At 40.6% G+C, this 27,432-nt stretch overlaps 1 pseudogene; it reads left to right on the top strand.

The window, feature by feature from the left end:
- The first annotated feature begins 637 nt into the window (after positions 1–637).
- The window catches only part of LOC131410470 (shugoshin 2-like), a 52,271-nt pseudogene continuing 25,476 nt past the window's right edge, over positions 638–27,432 (top strand).

Here is a 27,432-nt window from a genome sequence, read left to right on the forward strand (position 1 = left end):
TCGGCACAGCCACCCACGAGATGCTAAGCCAGAAACCGGGGAGTCATCCGAGATGCTCCGTTCTCTCGGAGCACGCCTCTGGTCAGGCCTTAAGTCTGTCAGTCCCACCTCAGGGAAAGTTCTTAGCTCTGCCTCTCACTGTCTTAATTTCCATGGCTACGATGTTATTTGAGGCCGCCGTTCTCTCTCCCCTGACTCCTGCGATAGTCTCCTCAGATCACCCTGCATTCATTCTGCTTCCCCTCCAGACCATTCTCCACAGTGAAGCCAAAGCAACATATAAATTTATGGACACACGCACAGCACGGTCATGTTTCGCCCTTGCCTGAAACCTTCCAGCGGCTCCTGTTCATCCCACCAGAACACTGTCCCAAATCCCTGAGATGGCAGATGCACCCTGTGAATCCGGCCCTGCCCATCTCTCCAGCATTGTCCCATGACCCCTCTCTGTCACCACCTGGATTCCCTGTTCCCTTTCTCACTTTGCCCGTGTCGTCTCCCTGGAAGGGGGCTGTCACTCCCACCCCTCCTTATATCTGTCTGCTGCTACGTAGTGCTTCTCTAATTTAACATGCACACAGATAACTTGAGGATCGTGTCAAATGCCGTGAAGCCAGCTCAGAAGCAGTAAGGTAAGATGGAAGGGGTACATCGAGAATCAAGCGCAAGCAGGGATGAAGGGACAAGCAAGCTGCATGAGCAGGTAACCAGACCCCCGCCGTCCACTGGGGTTGCATCAGCCTGTCTCCCCCAGTTCACACCTCTGGCCCCATGGTGGGTGAGAGGTCTCTCCCTGGATCATACCTGTGGCCCCATGATGGGGTGAGAGGTCTCTCCCCTGGTTCACACCTATGACTCCATGGTGGGGCGAGAGGTCCCTTATGACAAGGTGATGGAGAAGGAAAGAGTCTGAGCTTGGATCACATATGGGTTGGCTCAGTATGTGCATATAAGCCAGATATGGGCAGTGTCTGCATTACAGCCCTACTCAGAGGCGGTGAGGGGAATTCTCCCCATGGGCAGAGCTTTGGATAGTGCACCTGGTTATCCACTCTGTGTGGAAAGCAGAGTGGCCCAAAGTTAGAATATACACAGACTCCTGGGTAGTAGTGAGTGGTTTGGCCAGCTGGGCAGGACCTGGAAAGGGAAAGGTGGAAGACTGGGGACAAGAGGAACGTGAATGGGTATATGGGAGTGGGCACGGTGAGTGGAGGTTTTTGTATCATGTGTTAAAAATGCAAACTCTTCTCCACATAAACTTAGAAATAACAATGTAGAAAAGTTACCTTCCATTTACAAAGAAAACAAGTTCATCTGACTCCTTAGAACGAGACATTATGCCAAAATAATTGGCTGAAAGTCGTGAAGTTGTGTGGAAAGCGCCCATGGCTGTGTCCACATGAGGGACTCCCTGAGATGCTCCCGTGGGAGGATGGACAGGGGTCGGAGGGAACACCCTGCACTCTGAGTGTGTTCCTCCAACTGAACCCTGTCTCTCTGGGCTCCCAAACCCTTCTTCCACCTTCCTCTGCTACCCCCACTCTCCTCCCTTGGGCCAATCTGGTGCTTCAGTCTCTATCTAGTTCTTACACATGCGCATTTCTCCCTGCCCTGGGGTGACCTTCTGGGATAAAACGCCTTCTTACAGCCACCAAGAAGACTCTAAGAGGAGAAAATAGTCAAAGACAGAAGAATAAATACAAATATTCACTAATGTGTAGCAAGATGGAAAACCTCACCCTAACAAGAGAAATACCCACTACCAGCTGTCATTCCCCCACATACTGGAAAAATGGAAAGCATGGCTAATACTCAGTGTTGCTGAAGGCTGTGGGGAAGCAGACTCTGCCATAATGAGTCGTTGTACTAGTGCAAGCTCTGGAAGGCGAGTTAGTTGGACCTAGTAGTGTGCATGCCCTTCACCCAGGTTTTCCAGGGCTAGGAATTTGTGCAACAGAAGTATTTGCTCAAATGTACCAAGCTAAAGCCCAAGGATTTTCCTTCCAGCATTATTTGTAATAGTGAAAAGTGGAAAACAACTTAATGTAAATCAATAGAAGACTGTTTAATAAATGACGGCAATAATAAGAATAGTTAACATTTCTTCAGAGCTTACTAGGTGCCAGGTGCTGTTGTAAGTACTTTACGTGTATTAGTGATGTAACCCTCTCAACCCCAAGGGAGATACTATTCTGTCCATTTCACAGGTGAGGCAATGGAGGCACAGAGAGCCTGAGAAACTTGAAAAAACAAATTTAAAATAGTATGAATGGTTTGAATTCACTTTTTAGTAACTAATAAAAATAATTCATGTATACACACAGATAGAGTCATATGTGCATGGGCAAATTCTCTATGGGCACAGAGGAAGCATAATTAACTCTGAAGTCTGAAAATTGGGAAGAAGGATTTTCACTTTTCACACTTTTGTATTTTTAAAAAATATGCATTAGTTTTGTAATTAACACAAATTAACAAACAAATACATTTAACATCTACAACTCACCTGAATGCATTACGACTTAATTTAGTTCCATTTCACTGACTAAAGAAGGTTCTTGTTGCTGGCTGTAAGACAGCGTTTTATCCCAGTGGTTCTCCCCATTGTGGGGAGAAGTGCGCATGTGTAAGAACTAGATTGCTACTGAAGCTCCAGATTGGCCCAGGGGAGGAGGGGAGTGGGGGTAGCAGAGGAAGGTGGGAGTAAAAGGGTTGGGAGCCCAGATAGACAGGGTTTGTTTGGAGGAACACACTCGGAGTGCAGGCCAAAGTGACCTCTTGAGCTGCCCTCCATCCCCTGTCCATCCTCCCACTGGAGCATCTCGCCGAGTCTGTCAGGTGGACGCAGTTGTAGGTGCTTTCCACATAATTTCACGACTTTCAGCCCATTATCTTGGCCCAATGTCTGTTCTATGGACTCAGATGAACTTGTTTTCTTTGTGAATGGAAGAAAGGTAAGTTTTCCACATCGTTATTTCTAAGTTTATGTAGAGAAAGAGACCGTGTTAGAAAGAAGGTATTAGGTTGAAGTGAGCGGTGTGTGAGCTGGTGATTTGCTCTACGACTGTGACAAACCTCCATCATCTGCATCTGTAGTTCTGTGAGGAGAGAGAGAGATCCTACTTGTACAAGGTATTAGGATTCCTGGATGAAAAGCATCTGATTCTATGGTGACTTCAGACTACATTTTGTAACTGCCTTTGAGTTCCTTTAGGTGTTAGGCACCGACTTCTCTTTATTACAATCTTCTGCATCTCTCTTTTCTCCCCACTTCCTCCCCCAGCTCTGTCTCCTTAAACATCTGTACCACCACCACCACTGCCGCTACACACAAACACACACTAATTAACAGTGTAAAATCTTTAGATCGTTTGCAAATAATTGTAAAACTTTTGACCAGCAAGAATAGAAGAGAAGTCATACCAGAAAGCCAGGAATAAATTTCAGTTAGTTCACACTTTAATACATTGCTCCTTTAAGCAAGGACTCGTAAATCACTTAAGAGAATGAGCAAAATAATTTTCTGGTCTCACTTTTGTTTTGAGTTCTTGAGGTTTAGCTAAGACATAATCCACGAATGGAAGGTGCTCTTTGCTTTTCACCGTCCTTGACACTGTGCCTGAAAGGCAACCCAGGGTCGTGTTTTCAGCACCACTGGCAAAGAGGAAGAGGTTGCCAGTGTTGAAACTGAGCATCCTACTCCCACGTGCCCCGCACTCTACCGTGGGGCTGTGCAAGGAAATGAAGGCTCAAGGCAGTTATGTAATGTGCCCAAGATCACCTCATGAGCAGGCATCAGAGAGATCTTGCTGTTCATCTGTCTGCTCCCAAAGTTTGTGTTCTTCCCCCTGGGCCAAGTTTCCTCTCCTAAGGACGTGGCCAGTTTTCTAGAATTCCCTCACTGACGGGAAATGGGGATGCTTTCCTGAGGATGTGGAAATTTGTCTACTGCTGCCAAGGTCTTGTTTTCTTAACTTTTCACATATGAGGGAAGAACAGAGAACAAAGAGTGTCTTTTGCAGATAGTGGTGAGAATTAAAACCCTTTTATTCAACTGCGTCAACTCAAGAATTTTAAAAGTTTATAATATTCAGCATTTCATAATCTTTTATTATTTTCCTGAAACCAGTGTTGTGTTAGAATGCAAATCCTTGTTGGTTATCCTCTGAAACAAAGCCAAACATTTGTCCTGCCAAAATAAAACCAAATACAATCAGTGTTACATAATTTTATAATTGCCAAGAGTGGGTGTTTGATCAGTTCAGGCATACAAGATCAACATATTCGAAATAGTTCTTATTCAGAAAGAATGGGCTGTGGGAAAACTGCCTCGATCTACATAATCCTTTCCTCTGCACAGGTCATTGAGAGGATTCAGACCCTGAGTAAATGTATTGTTCTACCTGAGAAAAAACTGTATCCTTTTGTTTTGGGGGGAAAGCGAGGCCAACAAGAAACTTTGCAATCTCCCTTGCATTTATAGAACTTTTTCCTCTCACCATGCCTCATGACAAACTTTTGTAATGTAGGTAGGATTGGAGTAAAGTAAGTGGCTTGTCTTACAGATGGAATGGTGTATGACGACGGTTCCCGAATTTGAGCAAGGATAATGATCACCTGAAGATCTTGTTTAAAATGTGGATATTTGAGCCCCACTCCCAGACACCTGATTCACTCTGAGAAACTTAGTTTATGGGGACACTCAGTCTCTTGGTCGTATCACATGTGGCTGAGTTTCCTGCCTTGGTCTCCAGGGCCAGCTGCCTGGCCGGCTGTGAGCACGAGGCCCTCCATGGAACCCAGATTTGACCAGTGGGAGCTCTGGAGAACCAGGGTCAGCCTGAATTCACCAGAGTTCAGCCTCAAAGTGTGGCTGACAAGTCTGCCTCCTGGAGGTTGTTCTGGCTGAGTCCCAAACCTCAATCACAGCGTAAAGACAGGCGCCCCCTTGTAGGCTGGTCCTGGGGCAGGTTTGAAGACCAGAGAACACATCTACAAGGAGGCAAGAAGTGGGAGCCAGCATCCAGGGAAGGACCCTGGAAGATGTTGATTTCTTTAAATATATAAAAAAAAAAAGGTTTGAAAAGTGTCCTTGGAAACTAAATGGTCAGTACCCTGTTTGTGTCCGTTCTCTCCACTTTGACATTTTCACATTCATATAACTCCATAAATATGTCATGATGGCATTGGGGAATGACCCACGACCACCCAGACAACTGGCTCTGATTCACTATATCCCTTCTGCTCACCCCAACATCAATCTATGAATGAACTGAAAGGTCAGGCGTTTTGTGTGGGATGGCTGTAGATTTCTTTTTCTTTTTTCAGGCCAAACACCCAAAATTGTATTATATTCTTTTCCAATCATTCTAGGTTTCCTTTTTTAAAAGAAGTGGTGTTGGAGAGGCTCCAATTGTTTAAAATATTTCCATTTTTGATAATTTGTATGCCTTTTAGGTGCTTCCCCGGTCTGGACTTTGTGTGAATTAAAATAAAAGATAGACACAGGAGAAGTGTAAAAGCCTGCTCTCCACCCATCCTAGTAACCTTCCTGCAGACGGATGACCACATCCAGGGTCAAGTGTAAGGTCTCTGGTTCTCACCTTGAGAGGTACAGGGAATTTCTTGTGCTTTCAGCGGCCTGAGCATTTGGGGAGATGTGCAGTTATCCTCATTACTCATTCAGCCAGTGTCTCTGAAGCTTCCCCGCTCCTAGGAACTGGGGCCCAGACAGAGTTACCTGCCCCACGGAGTTGACACTCTGGTGAAGTTATTGAATGACTCGCCTTTGAGGGAGTCTCTTTTAACTCTTCCTCATATCCTCCAGATCTTTATAAGCTCACAGATAACCTAGAGATTGTTGAAAGGGTAACCAGCTGATTATTTGACCAGCCAGAACAAGTGACAAACTGAAAAGGGCATAGGAATAAATAGAAACCATTTCAACTCCTGAAATATTTTTTTAACAAGATAGTTTGGAGGAGGAATTGACTTTCTTAATTCCAAGTAATAGAATATTTATTTTTAGGTAGCCATACTCAAATTCAAAATCACTTATGTGATGGCCCAGCTTAAATATGTACTCAACTAATTATAATCATGTCAAAGTAATTAGTATTATAATCATCTAAATACAGTTTTCTTTTTCTTTTTTGGAAACTGCTTCTGTCACTGTGCCAATTCTTCTCGGCTTCATTGTGCAAACTCTAAGTCACTTCTCCATCACCACCTGTCTGGTGCCCATCTGCTCTCTCTATGGGGCTGAGGTCACCGCTGTAGAGAGTGTAGGAAGCACCAGAACCAGGATTCACCTCATTCTGGTAAGAGCACGTGTTAATGAGTTCAGGATAAACATGGGTTTAGGTGGCCTCTTTAGTTGTCTGGGCCATGGCTTATGGTTTTTGAGGACAAAGATGCAGGTGAAGGTCTCTGTCCTTCACAGGAATAAATGTTATCCTTTTCTTAATTTCTTTTTTCCTTCTGCAGCTTTCCTTATTACTATTTGAAGTTTATTACATTTCCATAAAAACGAGGTGGTGCTGAGGAGTGACGCCTTGTCTGAGTCACTTCAGAGCATCTCACTGCCTTGGGGAGGAGCCCTCCCTCCAGAGGGCTTTGTGTCCTCTGCACAGAGATGTGGAAAGGGGGCAATTCACATTTATCTTGGTTCCTACAATGAAATGGGGAAAACAGGGATGCATATTCTATGTTTGGTCTGTGTTAACAGCCGTACTGCTAATTCCAGCCAGAGAAAATACTTTTGTGACTTGGATATTTGAATTTGGCATTTGTGGCTATGTAATCGTCCTTAATCAAGACTGTTTATGTTGACTATCCCCCAAACTAAGTTATAAACCCTTTAGGGGCAAGGATTCTGTCTTGTTCTAAAAATGCCTCCCCATACCATAAAGGTTGCTGGCAGACCGCTGAGCCAAAGGCCAGGAGGAAGGAACATAAGCAGCCTGTGTGTCCTTTTGCCCCACGAAGCCCCTCACACCGTCAGAGGCACACAGCCGGGCATGTTGGTCTCTGGGCTGAGTCTGTATAGGGCTTTTTAACTCATGTACTGAAGACGCCTTAGTAAAAATGTCCAAACGCGAAACTCCAGATAACCCTCCAAGGTCAGAACAGGAAATATGAAGCAGAAAAGCTGGAGCTCTCTTTATGGACAGAAGACTTTGCAATAAATCCCTCAATTCAAATTCCTTCCCCTCCCCCGCCCCACCCCCCCGAAAGTGGTAGCAGAATGAGGGAGAGAACAAAATCATGGCAGATAATCTCAATGTCTGCGGTCTTGGTTGAATCCAAGCTGTGTCCTTGAAGTCATGCCCTGGGCTGACTGAAGGACTTCCTCTCCCAATGACCTCAATGGCATCTCTTCCCAGAAACTTCCCTCGATGTCTTCAGTGTGAACAGCCACAGCACTTCCAGCTGTACCTGACAGGCCTGTACCTACCTTCAGTGTCGCCACCAGAAGCCTCTGTTTCATTTTTGAGAGCTTCCTACCTCTTAGCTTTCAGGCTGGACGCCTGTGTTCTTTGCTTTTAGGAATGGATTGCTGAAGGCCACGACACCCAGTGGAGGTTCTCCACCCCAGGCGTGGTGGTGAGCATCTACACTCTCCTCTGGAACCACCCAGAGCCCTCCACAGAGCAGTTGACTGGAACCTCTCGGGGTGGGTGAGTCAGGACCCTTTTACGCTGTGGAATGAGTGTTGTGCTTAACAAGAGCAGCAAGGGTGCTAGAGACCTTTCCCAAGGAATTAGGCCAAAGGGCTTGACAGGGATTTATTTGTGGATCTTTATGATCCATACCTCTCAGAGTAGTGTTAGCAAGTATTATCCACCCCTATTTATCAGGAGGGGAAACTGAGGCAGCCAGCCAGAAAGTAAAGTGAATTTTCCATATGACTATTGCATTCTTGGCATCATCTCAATAGTTTCTGATCATTTTAGGGTGACGTCTGTTTGGGCAGCATATGCTTATTGAAACAGTCTTTGCATGGTGACTTGGATGCAATTGCAATGTTATTGGAATAGAGGTTGCAAAGATTAGGACTTTAAAAATCTTTTAATTATGTATTTAGAGCTAGCCAAAAGAAGCAGTGACCTTTCGGGTTGTTTTAGTTTTTTGTTGTGGCTGTTGCTGCTACAGTTGTTATTTAAATATTATTGATGCTTGTGAAATCATAGACTCTTAGGAATTAGGAAAAAATCACTTATGACTCATAAACTTGCACTCAGTGGAAATGCCTTAAGAATTTTAAAGTGGTATTTCCCCTTTTGGAAACTTTTTTATTCTTATTAAATTTCATATTTGCATTCTATCTTGTCAAGATACATTTAAACTTTTATTCTATTATGTGCAAATCTGGTAAACATTGCCTTCTGTCTCTACTTAAGTTCTTGATTAAAACACTGAACAGAATAAGCCAAGCAGACAACTATGAGAAAATTAAGCAACACTGTTAATGTGTAACTGCAGTTCAGTTAGGTACAAACCCTTCTGTGGTGTCACACTTTTGCATTTTCATCCCCTCCACCCAGGGAGCACAGACGCGTTCAAATGCCTCGTGAAATCCCCACGTGCCGTGTCTATGGACTGATCAGATTCTCAGTCTAGAAATCTTATCTCAGAGGGAATGAGGCCAGTTTTCCTGAGCACCTAGTCTCCTCTCAGGGACCACTGCTATAGGCCTTCTCATCAACAATCCCTTCCAGAATAGATCCAGAAAGTTGCCCAAGAGCAGAGTCTACCTCATCTGAGCCCATCTTTTTGAAAACCAGGATCCGTGGTTGCCTGCTTCCAGTTCCAGCTCTGCTCTGGTTTCTGTAATGTCTCAACGAGATTGCTGACCACGGCTTCACAATCGTAGCTACAAATTACTTCAAGGGCATGGGACATAAGTCACCTTGGTCGATCCGAACACTCGAGCAAGTTTAAAGAGGTGAAGTGTGCTCTTAGAATCTCCACCTATCTTGGGGTTCAAGTCTTTTTAACTGTGTCGTCTGCTGCTTTTAGCTTACCAAGCATTCCTTTGGAGAGAAATATGGAAGCAAAAATAGGAATAAGATAGTTCTGCCTTCTCTCTGACTCTTGTGAATATTACTCTGTCTTCACTGGACAGTGTGTTTGTTCTCTGCTTGAAGCGTTTTGTGGGTGATGGTATTTTCCACAGACTATGTCTGTCTGGTGCTCGGCCGACTGGACACTGCTCTGTGCCACACTTTGCCTTCGGCCTCAGTTTGCCCTGTTCCTCGCACCATTTGTTCATGTCCTTTCTTTCTCTTTGCTGATCAGAGAGCAGTCTGGTTACAGTGCCCCCCAACTCCTTATATCTTCCTTATTATATCCTCCGAATTTCATTTCTGAGGGCTTCCTATGCTGTCTGTGCTGTGTCCTTTCTACAGTTTCTGGTAGATGGGAGAGGGTCCATCATTGCTCTGTACTTTCTGAACTGGCTTTTCATACACGCCTGTGGCCCTGGAGAACAACACTCGGCATTCTTCTCCTGCTCTTGTTATGAACCCAAAGGTGTCTTCCCTGAACACTGTGTCACTTTCATGTGGCAGCCTTTGTGGTTAGTTTGATGGCCATTCCCCTCACAGATTCCTCTCATGTTTGAGCCATGCAAGAAACTTTAGCCCCTCTTCTTTCGGAAGAGGTAAGATTTCTCAACCCTGGGTAATTGAAGGACCCCTTCCCAGCCATTTCCTTCCTCTGCTCCAGTTTTGTAGTTTGCCTTCGGGAAGCTCTATTCATACCTTCTGTTGGACAGAGCGGCCTCTGTTGTCCAGCTGCCCCTGGGACCTAGATATTGGTTCAACTGGCAGGACGGGGTTGGAGGACGAAGACATCCCATACTGGGCTGCGGAGGTGCTGAGACTAGGTGCTCAGACAGAGGAACTGGGTTCCATAACCCAGAAGTAGAATCTCAGCATTTTGCCAGAAACTGAGGGCCTAGAGGCAGATATCAAAAGCCAAGGAAGGCCGAGGATCAGAGGGTCAGGTGAAAAAACAGTAAGTTAGGGAAGAAGAAGTCGTGAATCAGGACGGTACCTTCATCAAGCACTGTGGCCCACGGTGCGATGCATGAGAGAGTCGTAGGCGCAGTTCTGTCTGCTGCTCTTTAAGCTCCCACTACGTAGCCTTTACCCCCTTCTTTCCTATGAGGTTCCTGGATTTCCACTCAAGTTTATCTTTTACGATCGTATGGTTCCTGCCTCCTTTGTTAGTTTTCTTTTAACATTGCCAGGTCCTGTTAGTGGGTCTCACCCCTCTGGGTTTTAGTGGTGCCTGTTAGACAATAGCGGCATCATTGCAGCAGAATTGCAAGGCTTCTGTCTTTATCACGCACAGTCTGTGCTTTGGATCTAGACGCCACCCCAACAGCTAACTTTATTGAGTACTCTCCATGTACCAGGCACTGTTCTATGGTGGGTGCTATATGCCAATTGTGCAGATGACGAAACCGAAGTACAGAGTGGTTAAGTTACTGCCCAGGGTCACATCGCTAGCGAGTGGAAGAGTCAGGATTTGAACCCAGGTAATGTGGGTGTAGAGTCTATGTTCTTAGCCACCTCGTCTGAATCTGTTTATTTTCCTGAGACCATTTTCCTTTTTACTCTTCCTGCAGAATTACCAGGACCTCCTTTATTACCATTACTTTTTTCCCCAATATAACTAGTGTCCTCTTTGGTTTCATCTTTTGGAGTATCATCTATGTAAGTTTTTAGTCTTCTAATTTACTTATTTCTTTCTCAAATTTATTCATGCCCCCTTCTATAAGCATTAGTTGAGTGCCTACTGTGTTATGAGCACTTCCATTCTGTGTTATGGTTCTTACCCTTAGGGAGAATCAGCTCAGGCCAGGGTTTCTGATTCAGGGCCAATTAATATCTTTAAGGGGTCCAGGAATGTGCAAATTTTTTTGCAAAATATGTGTATATTCACATGTGATTTTGAGGATATATTCCTAGAACTGTCATCAGATTCTCAAAAAGTCTATGACCCCATTCCATAAATGTAAGAATTGCTGGTCTAAAGAGACGTAGAAATCATTATAATAGAGTGACATCCTCATCAGATCTGGGAGCTGTGCCCACACATGCTTTCCCAATGCTGTAAGAGACACTCCCTCTGTGTCAGGGAGTCCTTCCAATGTTATAAGATTTTTTAATACCATCTGGTGACTGTCAAGAACTGTGAAGGCTCTGAAGTTTTACCCTACTTACAAGCCAACAAGATAGCCTGACACAGTTTGATGGATGCTAGTGGAAGATGCAGGACTCCTGGGTCAGAGACAAAGGACTTCATTCTTCACAGCAATAGCGCAGCTGGAATATTAGCATTTATGCCAGCTTCCCAAGCCCCAGTTCCCACAAGGCAATGTGAAGAGGGCCTGTTGGCACCTGGATGTGCAACGGGTTGCGTTACAGGAGAGGAACCCTGAGCTTAGGGACTCAAATCTTTTGTCATGGGTGGTAAGCCTGCCAGAAGGTGACGTTGTCTTTATTATTCTGGACGGTAAGCATTCCTGCTAATCCCTCCACAGGGAGACACTGTCTTTATCATCCAAGGCTGTTCACTCTACCAGAATCCTTGAAAAGAGTCTGGGACGAAGCAGTCAGTGCCTCTGCTCACGAGAGGTGCGCATCCGCACACGTGACCTGCACCCGTTGTGGGGCGTCCTCAGTCCTTTGCCCTTTCTCTTCACTGATTTCCTGCCCTGCACCCTTCCGCAGAGTGCGCTCCAGAAATGTATCCTAAATGCCTTCCGATGACACTGGTTCAAACTAGAAAAAAGACTAGGATTTTGTATATGATTTTGGGGGTTTGGGGAAGTCCTAGTTATGAACGAGGGAGATGTGCCAGGCAGAGAAGTGGCCTTTGGGTTGAAACATTGTGTATTTCCTTCTACCAGGTAATTTATGCCGCTCTACTGGCTACAGACCTATTGTGAAGAGTGGCAAAAGTTGACTCCTGTGAGTATGAAACCACTGGGAGCTGCTGAGCCATCACTCTGGATTAAATAGCAAAGCATCACATCCATTATGTGGAATTGATTTTCAAGGAAAGCACAACACTGTGCATTAGAGACTCGGGTTCACCATTCTGCCTACGTCAGTGAGGGTAACTAGATGTTTTTCTCAGAAATATAGACAGGTAGCACCTTAATGGCTTTTTTGAAGGTGAAGGTTATAAAATAGCATATTATCAGGGAAATGGATTAGGCCATCTTCCTAACATCTAGCTTTGTGAGAGGGAAAAACAGAGGAGAGTCTCTTTCTCATGCCGTCATTTCAGCAGCACATTTTGTGGAGTCATAGCCAAAGTGAAACATTTTTGTGAAATAAATGCCTGTGTCCTTTCTGAATGTGATTCCATCTTTGATTAGTACTAATGGTTTATGGGGAAGAGAGGAGAAACCACTTCCCTCTGTCATATTGTGTGGCATCAATAGCCACTAAGCATGTGTAACATCCACAGAGCATAAGTTTCAGATCCTCCTCTGCCCACTCCCTCCACATCGCCCCCAAAAAACCTATGGTGAGTAGCTAGAAAAGACGATATGGAATAATTAATTTAAAAAATACAATCTTTTTCCTGCAAAGATATACCTTATAAACTGGGGAAGTTATATATCCGAAGATGTTTGGATTCCCAAGTTGTTACAAAGAATGTACAAAAGTGAGAAAGAGTTAAGATGCTACCAAAAGGGGACATGCGAGGAAATACATCTGAAGGAAAGATTCAAGAGCGGAGACTAGGGAGCTGTGTGAACAACACTGACATGAATAATCCACATGAGGCCTCTGTTGTGGGGCTAGCCGGTGTAAATGTTAGTGTAGCTGCTTACCTGGGCTGGGGAAGCAAGACAAATTGCAGTAAGATCTGTTTGTTTATTTGTTCATTCACTTTTCAATTCACGCATTCATGATTTATTTGAAATTGTGTGTTATAGAATATTGGTGCCTTCCATTGTCACCTATATTTCATTTTCAGTTTCCTCATACATTTAAAGGTTATTTGAATCAATTTAATTAGCTAGAACACTGGGTCAAAGAAGCACAGAGGTCAAAGCTGGGCTGGATGCCCAGGCTGGACCAGAGGCAGGGGTCACAGACTAAGAGGAGGCAGAGTCCTGCAGTGGAGCCCACCCTGATCTCAGCGGCAGCGGGGGGATGTTGTTCTAATTCCGGGGGCTCCAGGGCCTCCTTCAGTCCTCTCTTGGGCAGCCTGCTCCCCACACCTCTCTGGAGGGGATTAAATGAAGATTAAATGCCTTAATGAATGAGAAGCCCTGGACTGTGGTAGACAATCAAGAGACTATAGTTATTAGTGATTACAGGCAACACAAGTTTGCGTTTTACAAGCATGAATTATTATCAGATTATCAGAATGCACAGGTTCATATTCCGATTCTGCCTTCTTTAGCTATATAATATGTTAAGTGACTTAACCTGTTTCCTTCCCTGTAAACGATGATGATCACAAGGATTAAATTATATCATGTCTGTAAAGTACAGAACATCAGGCCGAGCGCATCCTGGGAGCTCAGTGGAAACTCTCCTACAATTAATTCAGCTACTACTGCCACTGCCACCACTTTTTTTATGTGACGTATCTTGAAGGAAGATCTCTCATGTGATCACAGGGAATGCTTCCTCATTCTTCTCAGTGCTGCTGAGGACGGATCTAGGGTGGACTTCCAGGCCGTTAAACTGGTCTCCTGTCAATGGACATTTGGGGTGTTTTGCTGGTGGCTTGACGTTGGTGTAGACTGCCTTTTCCTCTTGCATTATTAATGTTTTTCCTCCCTTGGCATTATTCCCATCAGGAGCAAAAATGTTATCTCTCATCTTAAAAAGAAAGAAAGAAAGAGAACAAAAATAAAACCTCTTGCTCCACTCACACCCCTCACCCCAGCTACGCTATCTCATTTTTCTCTCAGCTTTATAGCGCAACTGTTTGAGAGAACGGTTCCAGTCTCCAGTTTCTCTGGAAACTGCACCCACTGGGTGTTCACCACCACCCTGTGAAAACCACTCTTCTGAAAATTGACCTCCACTGTTGCCAGAACTCCGGATATTTGTGGTCTTTATGTTGATCTTCGCGTGACTTAGGATACCACACTCTCCTGAGTTTCTTCCTACCTTTCTGACTGTTCCTTTTTGGTCTGTTTGCTGGTTCCTCTTTATTTTCCAGACTCCTAAATTTTGGGTACCCCAGGACTCAGTTCTTGGAACTCTCTCATCTATCTAGGCTAGTTTCCTAAATGATTTCATCCAATCTTCTGATTTTAATTGCTGTTAAATACTGATGACTCCCAAATTTGCATCTCCAGCCTGGTCATCTCCTCTGAACTCCAGACTAGACATATCCAGCTACCTACTTGGCACTTCTATTTGGATGTCTAAGAGGCATCTCATTTCACGTTTGCCACAAAACCAGTTCCTTTTGGGGTCTTCATCTCAGGTAATTACAACTCTGTTTTCTTATCCTTTCCTCACACTCCGTATCCGATCCTTTAGCAAATTCTTTTGGTGCCACCTTAAAAATCAGTCCAGAATTCTGTCACTTCTCACAACCCTCACTGTTACCACCCATATCTGAGCCACCGTGATCTCTTCTCTGAATTGTTGCAGTAGCATCCCAGCTGGGGCTTCTTGCTTCTGCTCCTGCCCCCTGTATTCTCTTCTCAGCATGGCAGCCAGTGATCCTGTTGAAAGGTTAGTCTCTGCTTAAAACCCTCCAGTGGCTTCCCATCACGTCTACTGCCTGGTGTTATCTGAACCTGAAACTCTGCTCTGTCTCTCCCCTCATCTGCTACTCGCCCTCCTGCTCTTGAACATCTTCTGTGCACAGGCCTCCTCCCACTCCCTCACACACAGACACGCTGCCCCCTCGGGGCCTTTGGACTCATTCTTCCTTCATGTGGCCAGTTCCCTGACTTCCTTCAAAGCGTCACTCAGAAGTCACTTCAGTGAAGCCTTCCCTGGCAACCCTGTATAAACCTGGATCCTTCCCCTCCCCTGCCGAAGGATTCGTGTTCTGCTTCCCTGCTGTAATTGTTCTTAGCACTTGACACTATATAACGTATAATTTTACTTCTCAATTGTTCATCCTCCCAGAATGTAAGCTTCTTGAGTACAGGATTTTTGTCTATACCACAGCAATGTCTGGAACATAGTAGATGTGATAAATACTCATAATACTTTAAATAGTGTTTCCTCCATTAAGGAGGAAAAAACCCACAACCCATGCTTGTGGGTTTTTTTTAAGGATGAGGTACATATATATCCTGTAATACTTCTGTTATTGAGCTTTTTGAATAAAAATAATGATAAATAGTGTAAAATATGTTTTTAGCACCTAGGGCGATGATCATGTGGTCTTTCTTTTTAGGTGTGTTTATATGATGACTTATTTTAGTAGCTTTCCTAATTTTGCATTTCTAAGATAACCTTCAGAAATGACTTGTTATTCTTTTTTTTTTTATCATTTTTTTTTGTGAGGAAGATCAGCCCTGTGCTAACATCTGCCAATCCTCCTCTCTCTCTTTTTTTTTTTTTTTGCTGAGGAAGACTGGCCCTGAGCTAACATCCGTGCCCATCTTCCTCCACTTTATATGGGATGCCGCCACAGCATGGCTTGCCAAGCTGTGTGTTGGTGCGCGCCCGGGATCAGAACTGGCAAACCCCAGGCCGCCACAGCAGAGCATGCGCACCCAACCACTTGCACCACCAGGCCGGCCCCATGACTTGTTATTCTTTTAATGTGCTACTGAATTCTTTTGGCCAGTATTTTGTTCAGGAATTTTTTATTGTTATTCATAAGTGAGGTTTCTTTGAAGTTTTCTTTTTGTACAGTCTTTAGGCATTGATAAAAACTTTATGTATATTAAACTCATAAAAAGAATTTGGGTGTTTTCCTTTTCCTATGCTCTGGAAGAATGATATAGTGTTAGAATTATTTTTTCTTTAAGGTTTGGTAGAATTCTTCTGTGAAACCATCTGGACCTGCGTCTGTGTTGGTGGGAATGGTAGCTCTTTGTTAACTTTATTTCTTCTGTGTGTATTGGTTTGCTTAGGAAAATTTCTTTCTCTTTTTCGTGGTCAGTTTTATTAAATTTTATTTCCTTAGAAAACTATCTGTCTCATCCGTGTTTTTAAACTGATTTGCATAGAGTTGACCCAGGTAGTTTGTTATTCTTTTAATTTTCTCTGTGTTGTATGTTCCCCCATTAGACTAATTTTATGTATTTAGGCTTTTCTCTCTGTTTTGTTGTTTTTTTTTCCCCCACTAGGTGGTTGTGGTTTTTCTATTTTTTTTTTGTTCTTTTAAAGGATCATCTTTTTTAAAGCTCGTAAAAATGTTTATGCCTAGCACATAGTCAGCACTCAATAGATATTAGGGAGTTTTTATTATTGTTGCGGAAATATCTGGTCACCCAAAACTTTACATGTCAATAAATGAGATGGGAATAAAAAAAAAAAAAAAAAGGATCATCTTTTTGATTTAATTTGAGTTCCACTATTTTGGTGTTTCAAACTTATTAATTTTGCTTTTCTTTTTGGTGGGAAGTCCTTTCTTGTGCTTTTCTGTATTTTATTTTATTTTTACTTTTCTAACTTTGAGTCAGATGCTTATTTATTTTTTATTCTTTCTTAACTCTGTAGGTGAGGTGTCATTTCTCTCTCAATGCTCTCAAGACTTTTGTCTTTGTCTTTAGTTTTGAGAAATTTGGCTATGATGTGTCTAGGCATGGATTTCTTTGGGTTTGTGCTTTTGGAAGTTCACTCAACTTGAATATGCAGGTTGATTTCTTTTGCCAGGTTTGGGGCATTTTCTGCCATTATTTCCCCCAAACTTTTTCAGCCCTGTTCTCCTTCTTCTCTCCTTCTGGGACTCTGATGACATGAATGGTGTATCTTTGTTATAGTCCCACAAATCCCTGGCCCACTCGTAATTTTTTGTCAGTCTCTTCTCTCTTGCTTAGATGCGAGCTTTATTGCTCTGTCTTCAAGTTCACAGATTCTTTTCCCTCTGTCCTCTCCATTTTGCTGTTGAGTTCACTGAGTTTTTAATTTATTTTGCTTATTGTATTTTTCAGGTCTAAGTTTCCATTTGGTTCCTCTTTATATCTATTTCTTTGCTGAGACTTTCTATTTTTTCATTTGTTTTAAGCATGTTAGTAATTGCTTATTGAATCATTTTTATGATTGTTGCTTTAAAATCCTTGTTAGAGAATTCCAGCGTCTGTGTCCTCTTGGTGTTGGTGGTTGTTGATTGCCTTTTCCCATTGAAATTTAGATTTTCCTAATTGTTGATGTGATGAGTTGTTTTTGATTAAATCTTAGACTTTTGGGGATTTTATTCTGAGACTCTGGATCTTATTTAAACCTTCTCTTTAGCAGGTTTCCTCTGACACCATGTGGTGGTAAAGGGAAGAGCCACCTACTGCCAAGTGAGGGGTCAAAGTTTAAGTTCCCCACTCAGCCTCTGTGACACCCTGGGGGCGAGAGGTGTCTCCTAACTGATGGGTGGGGCTGGGAGTTCAGGCTGACACCACCCTGGCTGGGACAGGAGTGGTGCCTCATTACTTTTACAGCCTCCAGGGACACAAGGATGAGGGGAGTAATGAAGCAGGGGAAGGTTACTGCCACTGAAGAGTGGTGAAAATCCTGGCTCTCTACTAGACGTTGTCTGTCACCACCTTAGAGGAGAGGGCGAGGGACTCCTTGATATTAGCGAGTGAGGATGGAATCCAGAGTCCCCACGTGTTCTCCACTGACACTGCCGGGTGGGGGGATGCTGTCCCAGCTCTCCCCTTGGCCTTCTCTGACAGTGGAAGAGAGTTGCCTTGTTATAGCTTGGTGAGTGTGAAAGTCTAAGCTCTCCATTTGGCTTTGCACCTTTATCAAAAATTAGTTGACCACATATGTGTGGGTCTATTTCTGGACTCTCTTCTATTTCGTTGATCTATTTGTCTGCCTTTGTGCTAATACTATACTATTTCAATTAACATATCCCTCCAACTTTGTTCTTCCTTTTCAAAGTTGTTTTAGCTATTCTAGGTCCTTTGCATTTCCATATGAATTTTAAAATCAGCTTGTCAATTTGGCCATACCCCTGTTTCTATTACAGGTTAGTGCTGTAATAGGAAAAGATGGTGGCATGTTGCCTAATTTTATGGTCTTTATTAAATAATTAAAATGTGTTGAGAAAATGTCTGAAAATTTAGGAAATATAGATAGCAAAACTTTAAAGAATATATTAAAATCACCCAGACTTTGACTTTTAAAAGGTCATTTAAAAATATGTGTTATGAAATCCAATAGTGTATTATAGAATATGTACGTAGAGTGAGTGTGTTGCCCATGTATGTAGAGATAATGTATATGTGCGGGTATACACATGTGTATTTATTCCTATGCATACAAGAAAGTTTGATAATATTAGTAGTGATTATTAGTAGTGGTATAGTTAGTAGTGATTATCTTTAGATGGCATGATTAAGGATGAAGTATGTTTAACCTTATCATCGTATTGTTCTCGTTCAGCTGTTGAAAGCTAATGAAAGAATTGTTCTATTACTATTGGTGTCCTTGGTACTTTAATAATAAACATGATATAATGAGATTAGAAATTTTGTTTCTTTTCATTTTCTTTGTTCTTTTCAAAAATAGTTCCATCAGAGTTCCTTTCTACTGCCAACTAGCAAGAAGAAACAGGTTAGTAAACAGTGCAAGTTGATGCGTCTTCCGTATGCAAGGTAATTGTTTCAAAACTTGGCTAAATATTGACTTGCACACTTCTGCCAGAATTGGACTATAAATAGTTTTTATTTAGTCTGATTCCTTTAAACATAGAAAAGCATTTAAAAATAAATAATGAAATAGTTGTTAACATTGTGCTGGTAAAAGAAATTGAACACACACGCTAATAGAATTCAGTTTTAAACCTTGAAATAATCTTTGGCTTTCCTAAGCCTCTAGAGAAGGAGGCACAAGTGGACCTTTAGTAATGTGGGTTTGAATTACACTGGTTCAGAGTACTTGGATTTTCATATGACACAGTCAGTGTTCGTGTGTTGTGCAGTGTTTGCGTTTCATCACCCTGTAGTTGCTTCCTGAGGTGGGAATGAGATGGTTTGTGGTATTTGCTACAGGCTGTGTCTCCAGGCCTCCAAGTTCACTTACCCATCAATTCAGTGATCAGGTTCATCTGTAGGAGATGTAGTAGAACTCTTTAGTTCTTTTCTTTCTTTTCCCCCGGGTCACCGCTGGCCTCACTGTTTTCTACTGGGTAAATCTGATAACTGTTTGTACCTTTATTATCTTGCATACTGCTCCAGACTTTAAAATGAACTTTCATCATTGCTTTCTCCTGACCCAAATTCCCATTTCTTGATTAATTTGATTGTAAGTCATAGTAAACACCCTATTTCAAACCTGTCCTTTTAATGATTTTATTTATTTATTTTTTTCCCCCTCAAAGCCCCAGTAGATAGTTGCATGTCATAGTTACACATCCTTCTAGTTGCTGTATGTGGGAGGCGGCCTCAGCATGGCCGGAGAAGCGGTGCATCGGTGCTCGCCTGGGATCCAAACCCGGGCCGCCAGCAGTGGAGTGCGCACACTTAACCACTAAGCCACGGGGCCAGCCCCAAACCTGTCCTTTTAAAGACAGTCGCTTAGGTCCCGAAAGGTAAAATGACTTAATGAATTAATAGTATTGACTGAAAATTCTCTTGTCTCTTTTAGACAATGTATTTCTGTTCTATAACATATATTTAATGCTTTTATTTAAGTGCACAAGTAAATGCACTTGTATATTGATGCCCTCTGTACCATAGTAAAATATCTTATATCTACTGTGTCACTTTGTATTCCTTCTAGTTTGTTCCATTGTTTTGCCTATTATGCTGCACTAGCACCACACTCCACCAGTACATTTTAACTGCTGTAGTTTTAAAATAGTACATTTTGCTTTCTTCTAATCTTTTACTTAGATCTTTTTCAAGAATATTTTGGCTGTCATTATGCACGCATTGTTTCATACCAATATCATACAAATCAAATGTCAACCTGCCTTCCAAACAATTTTATTGTATTTTTTAAGTAAACTTTTGTTTGAAGTATAATATACATATTAGAAAAGTGCTTTAGAGCATGGTGAATTTTCACAAAGAGAACACTGTTGTATAACCAGCACCCAGATCAAGAAACAGAATGTGACCAGGACCTCAGATACCACCTTGTGCCTCTTTCTAGTCTCTACTCACCACCCACCTGAGGATAAATATTATCCTGACTTCTAGGTTAATCTAATAGATTACTTAGTTTTGAACTTCATAGAATTATATTGTTTAGCATGTATGATTTTTGTCTCTGGCTTCTTTCGCTCAGCATTGTGTCTGTGAGATTCATTCCCATTGTCATATGTAGATCAGTCATTCTCATTGCTGCATAGTACTCCATTGTATGATTATATCATAATTTATTGATCCTTCCGATAGTGAACATTTAGTTTTTTTTCTAGTTTTGGTCTATTACAAATAGTGCTGCCATGTATATGCCTTTTGATTAATGTATGTACACATTTATGTTGAGTATATACCTAGGAGTAGAATTACTAGATTTATATATATTTGACTCTAGGAGAAACTGCCAAACAGTTTTCTAAAGGGGTTATACCAATTTACATTCCTAGCAGGAGTACATGAGCATTCCTGTTGTTCCATATCCTCAACAGCACTTGGTATTGTCTTTTTCATTTTAGCCATCTTGGGGTGTGTGTAGTGGTATTACATTGAGGTTTTAATTTTAATTTCCCTGATGACTAATGAAATTAAGCATCTGCTTATATGTTTATTTTCTTTCTATTGGGTTGTCTATCAATTTTTTACAGATTTGCAGGAGTTCTTTATATACATTGTGTAGAAGTTCTTTGTGTATTACAAATATCTTTTACTCTGTGGCTTGCCTGTTCACTCTGTTAATGATGTTTTTAGATAAACAGAAGTTCTTTATAAAATCCAATTTATATATCTATATAATCTATCCCTCTATCTATCTATCTATCTATCTATCTATCTATCTATCTATCTATCTAGGTATCTATCTGTGTATCCTCCGCCCCTTATGGTTACTACTTTCTGTGTCCCTTTAAGAAAATCTTTATAATCGCAAGGTCATGAGGTGTTCTCCTGTGTTTTCTTTTAAAAGCTTTATTACTTTCCTTTTCACATCTCACATTCACATTCTTCATTCTACCTGGAATTTTAGGTATGATGTGAGGAAAAGGTCCTCGTTTTTCATGGGGAAATCCTATTGACCTTGCACCATTTATTGAAAAGACCATCCTTTCCCTGCCTCATTGCAGTGTCATCTGTATCATCAATCAAGTGACTGGTTGTGTATGGGTCTGTTTCTAAACTCACTGTTCTCTTATATTAGTCTTTTTGTCACTATCACACTATCTTAATTACTAGGTTGATAATAAGCCTTGATATTTGATAGTAAATCTGCATTTTATTTATTTTTTTGTTCTTGAATATTATCTTGGCTATTCTTGGCCCTTTGCATTTCCACGTGAACTTTAGAATCAACTTGTCAATTTACACACACACACACACTCTCACACTTCTGGAATTTTGATTGGGGTTACATGGAATATAGTTCAGTTTGGGGAAAACTGACATTTGTAAAATTGAGAGTTCCATCCATGAACATGGTATATCACTCTGTTTATTTAGATATTATGTATTTTCTCTCAATGTTTTGTCATTTTTTTAAGAGAGTTATTGCACATCTTAGATTTATTCCTACTTATTTGATATTTTTAATGCTATTCTGAATGTTGTTGTTTTTTAAATTTCATTTTCTTGTTGATACTAGTATATAGAAATACAATTAAATTTTTAATATTGACTTTGTTTCCAGTGACCTTGCTATTAATTTTAATAGTTTATCTGAGGTGGGCTCTTTTTTTACATTTTCTATGGATATAATTTTATTATTTGTGAATGAGGACAGTTTTCTTCCCCCCTTCAGTTTATAGGACTTTTATTTTTTTCTTACCTTATTGCAGTGGCTACTTCTTGTTCAATAATAAATAAAAGTAGTAGTAGTGGGCATTCTTATTGTGTTCCCATTATTTAATTTCTTTGCTCTTGGGTTTTTGTAGATTCTCCTTATCAGAGTAATGGCTGTTGAATTTTATCAGATGCTTTTTCTGTCACCATTGAGAAGATAATACTTTTTTCATTCTTTTTCTATTAATGTAATGAATTATAAAGATTGATGTTTGAATGTTAAACTGCCATTGCATTCCTGCAGTGAACTGCTCCTGATAATACATCCTTTTGATGTATCACTCAATTCTATTTTCTAATTTTTTAAAGGATTTTTGCATGTATGTTAATAATGAAGATGGTTTATAATTTTCCTTTCCTGTAATATATTTTATCAAGTTTTGGTATTTATATTACACTGGTCACAGTAAATGAATTGATAAATGCAGTTCTTTTTCTGTTTTCTGGAAGTATTTATGTAAAATTGTTGTTTTTTATTTAAATTTTTGGGAGAAGTTTATCTGGGCCTGTGGTTTTCTTGTGGAAAGGTTTTTGATAACATCCCACTTTAACAGATATAAGAATATTCAGATTTTCTATTTCTTCTTGTGTCAGGTTGACTTTTTAAAAGAGTTTGTCTATTTCATCTAAAATATCAAATTATTGGCCTATAGTTGTTCATAATATCTCTAGTTATGTGTTTAATATCTACAGGGTATGTAATAATGTTCTCTTTTTCTTTATCCATATTGGCTATTTGTGTTTTCTAACTTTTTTCTTGATTAATTTTGCTCTAAGGGTTTATCAATTTTATTCATCTTTGAAAAGATAACCATCTTTAGGGCTATGTTTATCTTTAGTTTTAGTATTTTTGTTTTGTATTACATTTATTCTTATCATTATTTCTTTTCTTCTTTCCATTTTGCTTTTCCTTTCTTTTCAAGTTGAATTTTTCATTATTACCGTTATTATTTGTTTCATGAGATTGTTTAGATCATTGATTTTCAGTCTTTCTTTTAAAAAATACAGCTATTTTCCTGTGAGTACTGCTTTAGCTTCATCCCACAATTTTTGGCATGTCATATCCTTATTATCATTCAGTTCAAAACATTTTCTACTTTCTGTTCTGATATAGTTTTTGACCCATGGAACATTTATAAGTATATTTTTTAATATCCAAGTAGCTGGGTATGTTTTCTAGTTACTTTTTGTTGTTGGCTTCTAGCTTAATTCCATTGTAATTCCAGAACATAGTTAAAATGATGTTAGGTTTTTGAAATTTATTGAGACCTGGATTAGAACACATCTTGGTCTAATTTAGTAAGTATTCAGGGTGCACATGAAAAGAATGTGTACTTTGTGGTTGTTGGGTGCAGTCTTCTATGTATGTCAGTTGTGTCAATTTTGTTGATTCTATTGTTCAGATCTTCTATAGCCTTCTTGCTTCTCTTGTCTGTTTATTCTATCAGCTATTGAGAGAAGTGCTGTAATCTACCACTATGATTATGGATTCATCTATTTCTCCTTTTAGTTCTGTCAATTTTTGAAATATATATTTTAAAGTTGTTATAAGATGCGTATAAATTTAGAATTGATTTCCTGATGAATTGATTATTTTATCAGTATGAAATATTTCTAGTAATGATTTTAAAGTCTACTTGTCTGATAAACCATTTCCATGGTATATCTTTCTCTATAACTTTACTTTCTAACTCTCTCTTATATTTAAAATGCATATGGGTTCATCTTTTTTAAAAAGTGAGTTCAGTGTAATATCATAGAATATTTAGTATGTTTATGTTTAATATCATTCCTGATATAGTTGGATTTATATCTGCCATCTGGTTATTTTCTATTTGAGCTGCCTATTTTATGTTTCTTTTTCACTCCTTTCTTGATTTCTTTTGAAATCAAATATTTTTCATTACACTGGTGTCCCCCTTTATCTGCAGGGGATCTGTTCCAAGACCCCCAGTGGATGCCTGAAACTGCAGATAGTATCAAACCCTTTTATACTATGTTTTTTTGTATATATACATACCTATGATAAAGCTTAATTTATAAATTAGGCACAGGAAGAGATTAACAGCAATAACTAATAATAAAATAGAACGAGTGTAACAATATACTGTAATAAACGTTATGCAAATGTGGTCTCTGTCTCTCTCTCAAAATATCTTATTGTACCCTACTCACCCTTCTTCTTGTGATGACGTGAGATGGTACAATGCTGACGTGATGAGATGAAGTGAAGTGAATGACGTAGGCATTGTGACGGTGCGTTATTTTTGGACCTTGGTTGGGGGGGGGTAACCGGAACCGTGGAAAGCGAAACCGCGGATAAGAGGGGACTACTGCATTTGATTTTTCTTATCTATTAACTCGGTATCTTCTATTCCTTTATGATTACTCTGGTGATAGCAATATTCATCCTTGATTTATTACACTGTCATACAAAATATTACTTCACCACTTCCTCAATAATGCTAGCACCTTAGAATGCTTCAATCCCACATTCCTGTGTTCTGCCTTTATATTATTATGTATTTTCATTCAGCATATATTTTAGTTCCACAAATTACTACTTTCATTGTTTTGTGTAGTCAATATTCATTTATAATTACCTACGTATTTAACTTTTTTATTTTTTCATATTGCTTATGCATTTTTTTATTGTATACTCATTCATAATCTTATTTTTATTATTTTTTTCAGCTTTATTGAGGTAAAATTGGCAAATAAGCTTCCTGCATTTCGATATTTCCTTCTGAGATAATTTCCCTTCTGCTTGAAGAAATTCTTTATTATTTCTTTCAGTGCAAGTACTGGCAATGCATTCACTCAGTTTTTGTTTTTCAGGAAACATACTTATTTCACCTTCATTTTTGAAGAGTATGTTTACAATTTTAAAATTGGGGATTGGGAATTTTCTTTCAGTAATTTAAAAGTGTTGTTTCATTGTCTTCTAGCTTCTATCTTTTCTGTTGAAAAGTTAGCCTGTTTTTGCAAGTTTAAGAAGTTCCTTTTTACTCTGGTTTTTGTATGAATTTTGTCAAATGTCTTTTCTGTATCTGTAGAGAGGATCATGACTTTTCTCCTTTGTTCTATTAATATGATGACTTCAATTGATTTTCTAATGTTAAACCAACTTTGCATTCCTAGAATAAATTTCAGTTGGTCGTGGTATATTATTCTGTCTATATATTGATAGGTTTGATTTGCTATTATTTTCTTAAAGATTTTTATACCTCTGTTCCTAAGAGGTATAATTTTCCTATTATATCTGTAATAGGTTTTGGTAAGAGTTTTGCTGGCTTTCTAAAATGAAAGGAAAAGCATTCCCTCTTCCTCCATTTTCTGAAAGAGTTTATACAATTGGTATTTGTTCTTTAAATGTTTGAGAGAATTCACAAGAGAAGTAATTTGGGCCTGGAGTTTTTAATTATTAATTTTACTTCTTAAATGGATATGGGGCTTTTCAGATTTTCTATTTCTTTTCACATCAAATTAGACAATATTTATATTTCTAGAAAATCATTCATTTCATGTAGGCAGTCAAGTATCTTGGTATAAAGTTGTTTATAATATGCCCTCATTCTTTTAATGCCTGTGGCATCTCTAGTGAGGTCCTGTCTTTGATTCCTGATATTGGTATTTTGTGTCTTCTATCTTTCCTTTTGCTCAAACTAGCTAGAGTTTTATCAGTTTTATTGATCTCTTAAAAAACTCAGCTTTTGGTTTCATTGATTTTTATTACCAATTTTTCTTCCATTTCATATATCCTTGGTGTCTGCTCTTTATTATTTCCTTTCTTCTTCTTAATTTGTTAAAAATTGAGATAATTCACAGATAAAATTTCTCATACCATGAAATTCACCCTTTTAAAGTGTACGCTGCAAGGGAGGAAGTCAAGATGGCGGCGTAGGCAGACTCTGAACTCACCTCCTCCTGCGGACACAGCCAATTTACAACTACTCGTAGAAAAATTACCCCTGAGACAGAACTGAAAACTGGATAAGAGGAACTCCTGCAACAACGGACAATCCTAACTGAGGTGGAAGAGGCAGAGACTCCCTTCTGGAGAGGAAAAACGCCGCCTTCACGAGCCGCCAGCTGCACGGCCGCCCAGGAGCAGCCCACAGGTCCGCAGCCTCCCTGGAGGAGCGGGCCCCGAGCTGGGGAGCGCCCCCGCTGTGGGCATTGTGTGGACCCAGTACAGTCGAGACGAGTGGCAGAATATCTGACTTTGCCTGCTACTAAAACATTGGGGAGTGCCCCCCAGAAAAGCTGGTTCACAAAGACATTAAAACCGGCTCTTAAAGGGCCCACGCGCAAACTCACCCTTTGCAGAAAGCAACGTAAAATCACCAGAAAGAAAGGTGCACAGTGCTTTGGTGAAAAGAGACTCACCTAATAGGCCCTGTGTGCATCTTGGTGAGAGGTGAGACCTCTCCAGGGACTGGGACATTGGTGGCAGCCATTGTTGTGGCCTGGTGTGGGTGTGCTGACACAGACGCCATTGGAGTTCTCCCTGGGGCCTGCTAGCCCAGGGTCTGCCCCACCCGCTAGAGCACCGATTTAATCCAGCTCAGCCAGGGCAGGCAGCCCACCCTAGAGACTGGCCCCACTCAACAACAAGCCCTCAGGCAAGTTGTGTGCCTGCATAGATTGGTGACTGGATTCTCTGCAGCCTGGCAACTGAGCCCACTTCAGTGGGGCAGGGCGTGCACAAGGAGTGGGTGGAGTGTGTGGGGCTCCAGCCAACAGGCACATGAAAAGATGTTCAAAATCATTAACCAGCAGGGAAATGCAAATCAAAACTACAATGAGATATCACCTCACACCCGTCAGAATGGCTATAATTAACAAGACAGGAAACAACATGTGTTGGAGAGGATGTGGAGAGAAGGGAACTCTCATACACTGCTGGTGGGAGTGCAAACTGGTGCAGCCACTATGGAAAACGGTATGGAGATTCCTCAAAAAATCAAGGATAGAACTACCATATGATCCAGCTATTCCACTGCTGGGTATTTATCCAAAGAACCTGAAAACACCAATGCGTAAAGATACATGCACCCCTGTGTTCATTGCAGCGTTATTCACAATAGCCAAGACTTGGAAGCAACCTAAGTGCCCATCAAGGGACGAATGGATAAAGAAGATGTGGTATATATACACAATGGAATACTACTCAGCCATAAGAAACGATGAAATCCAGCCATTTGTGACAACATGGATGGACATTGAGGGTATTATGCAAAGTGAAATAAGTCAGAGGGAGAAGGTCAAATACCGTATGATTTCCTTCATTAAGTAGTAGATAATAACAACAATAAACAAACACATAG

The sequence above is a fragment of the Diceros bicornis genome, chromosome 10 (assembly GCF_020826845.1).
Source record: "Diceros bicornis minor isolate mBicDic1 chromosome 10, mDicBic1.mat.cur, whole genome shotgun sequence".
NCBI lineage: Eukaryota > Metazoa > Chordata > Mammalia > Perissodactyla > Rhinocerotidae > Diceros > Diceros bicornis.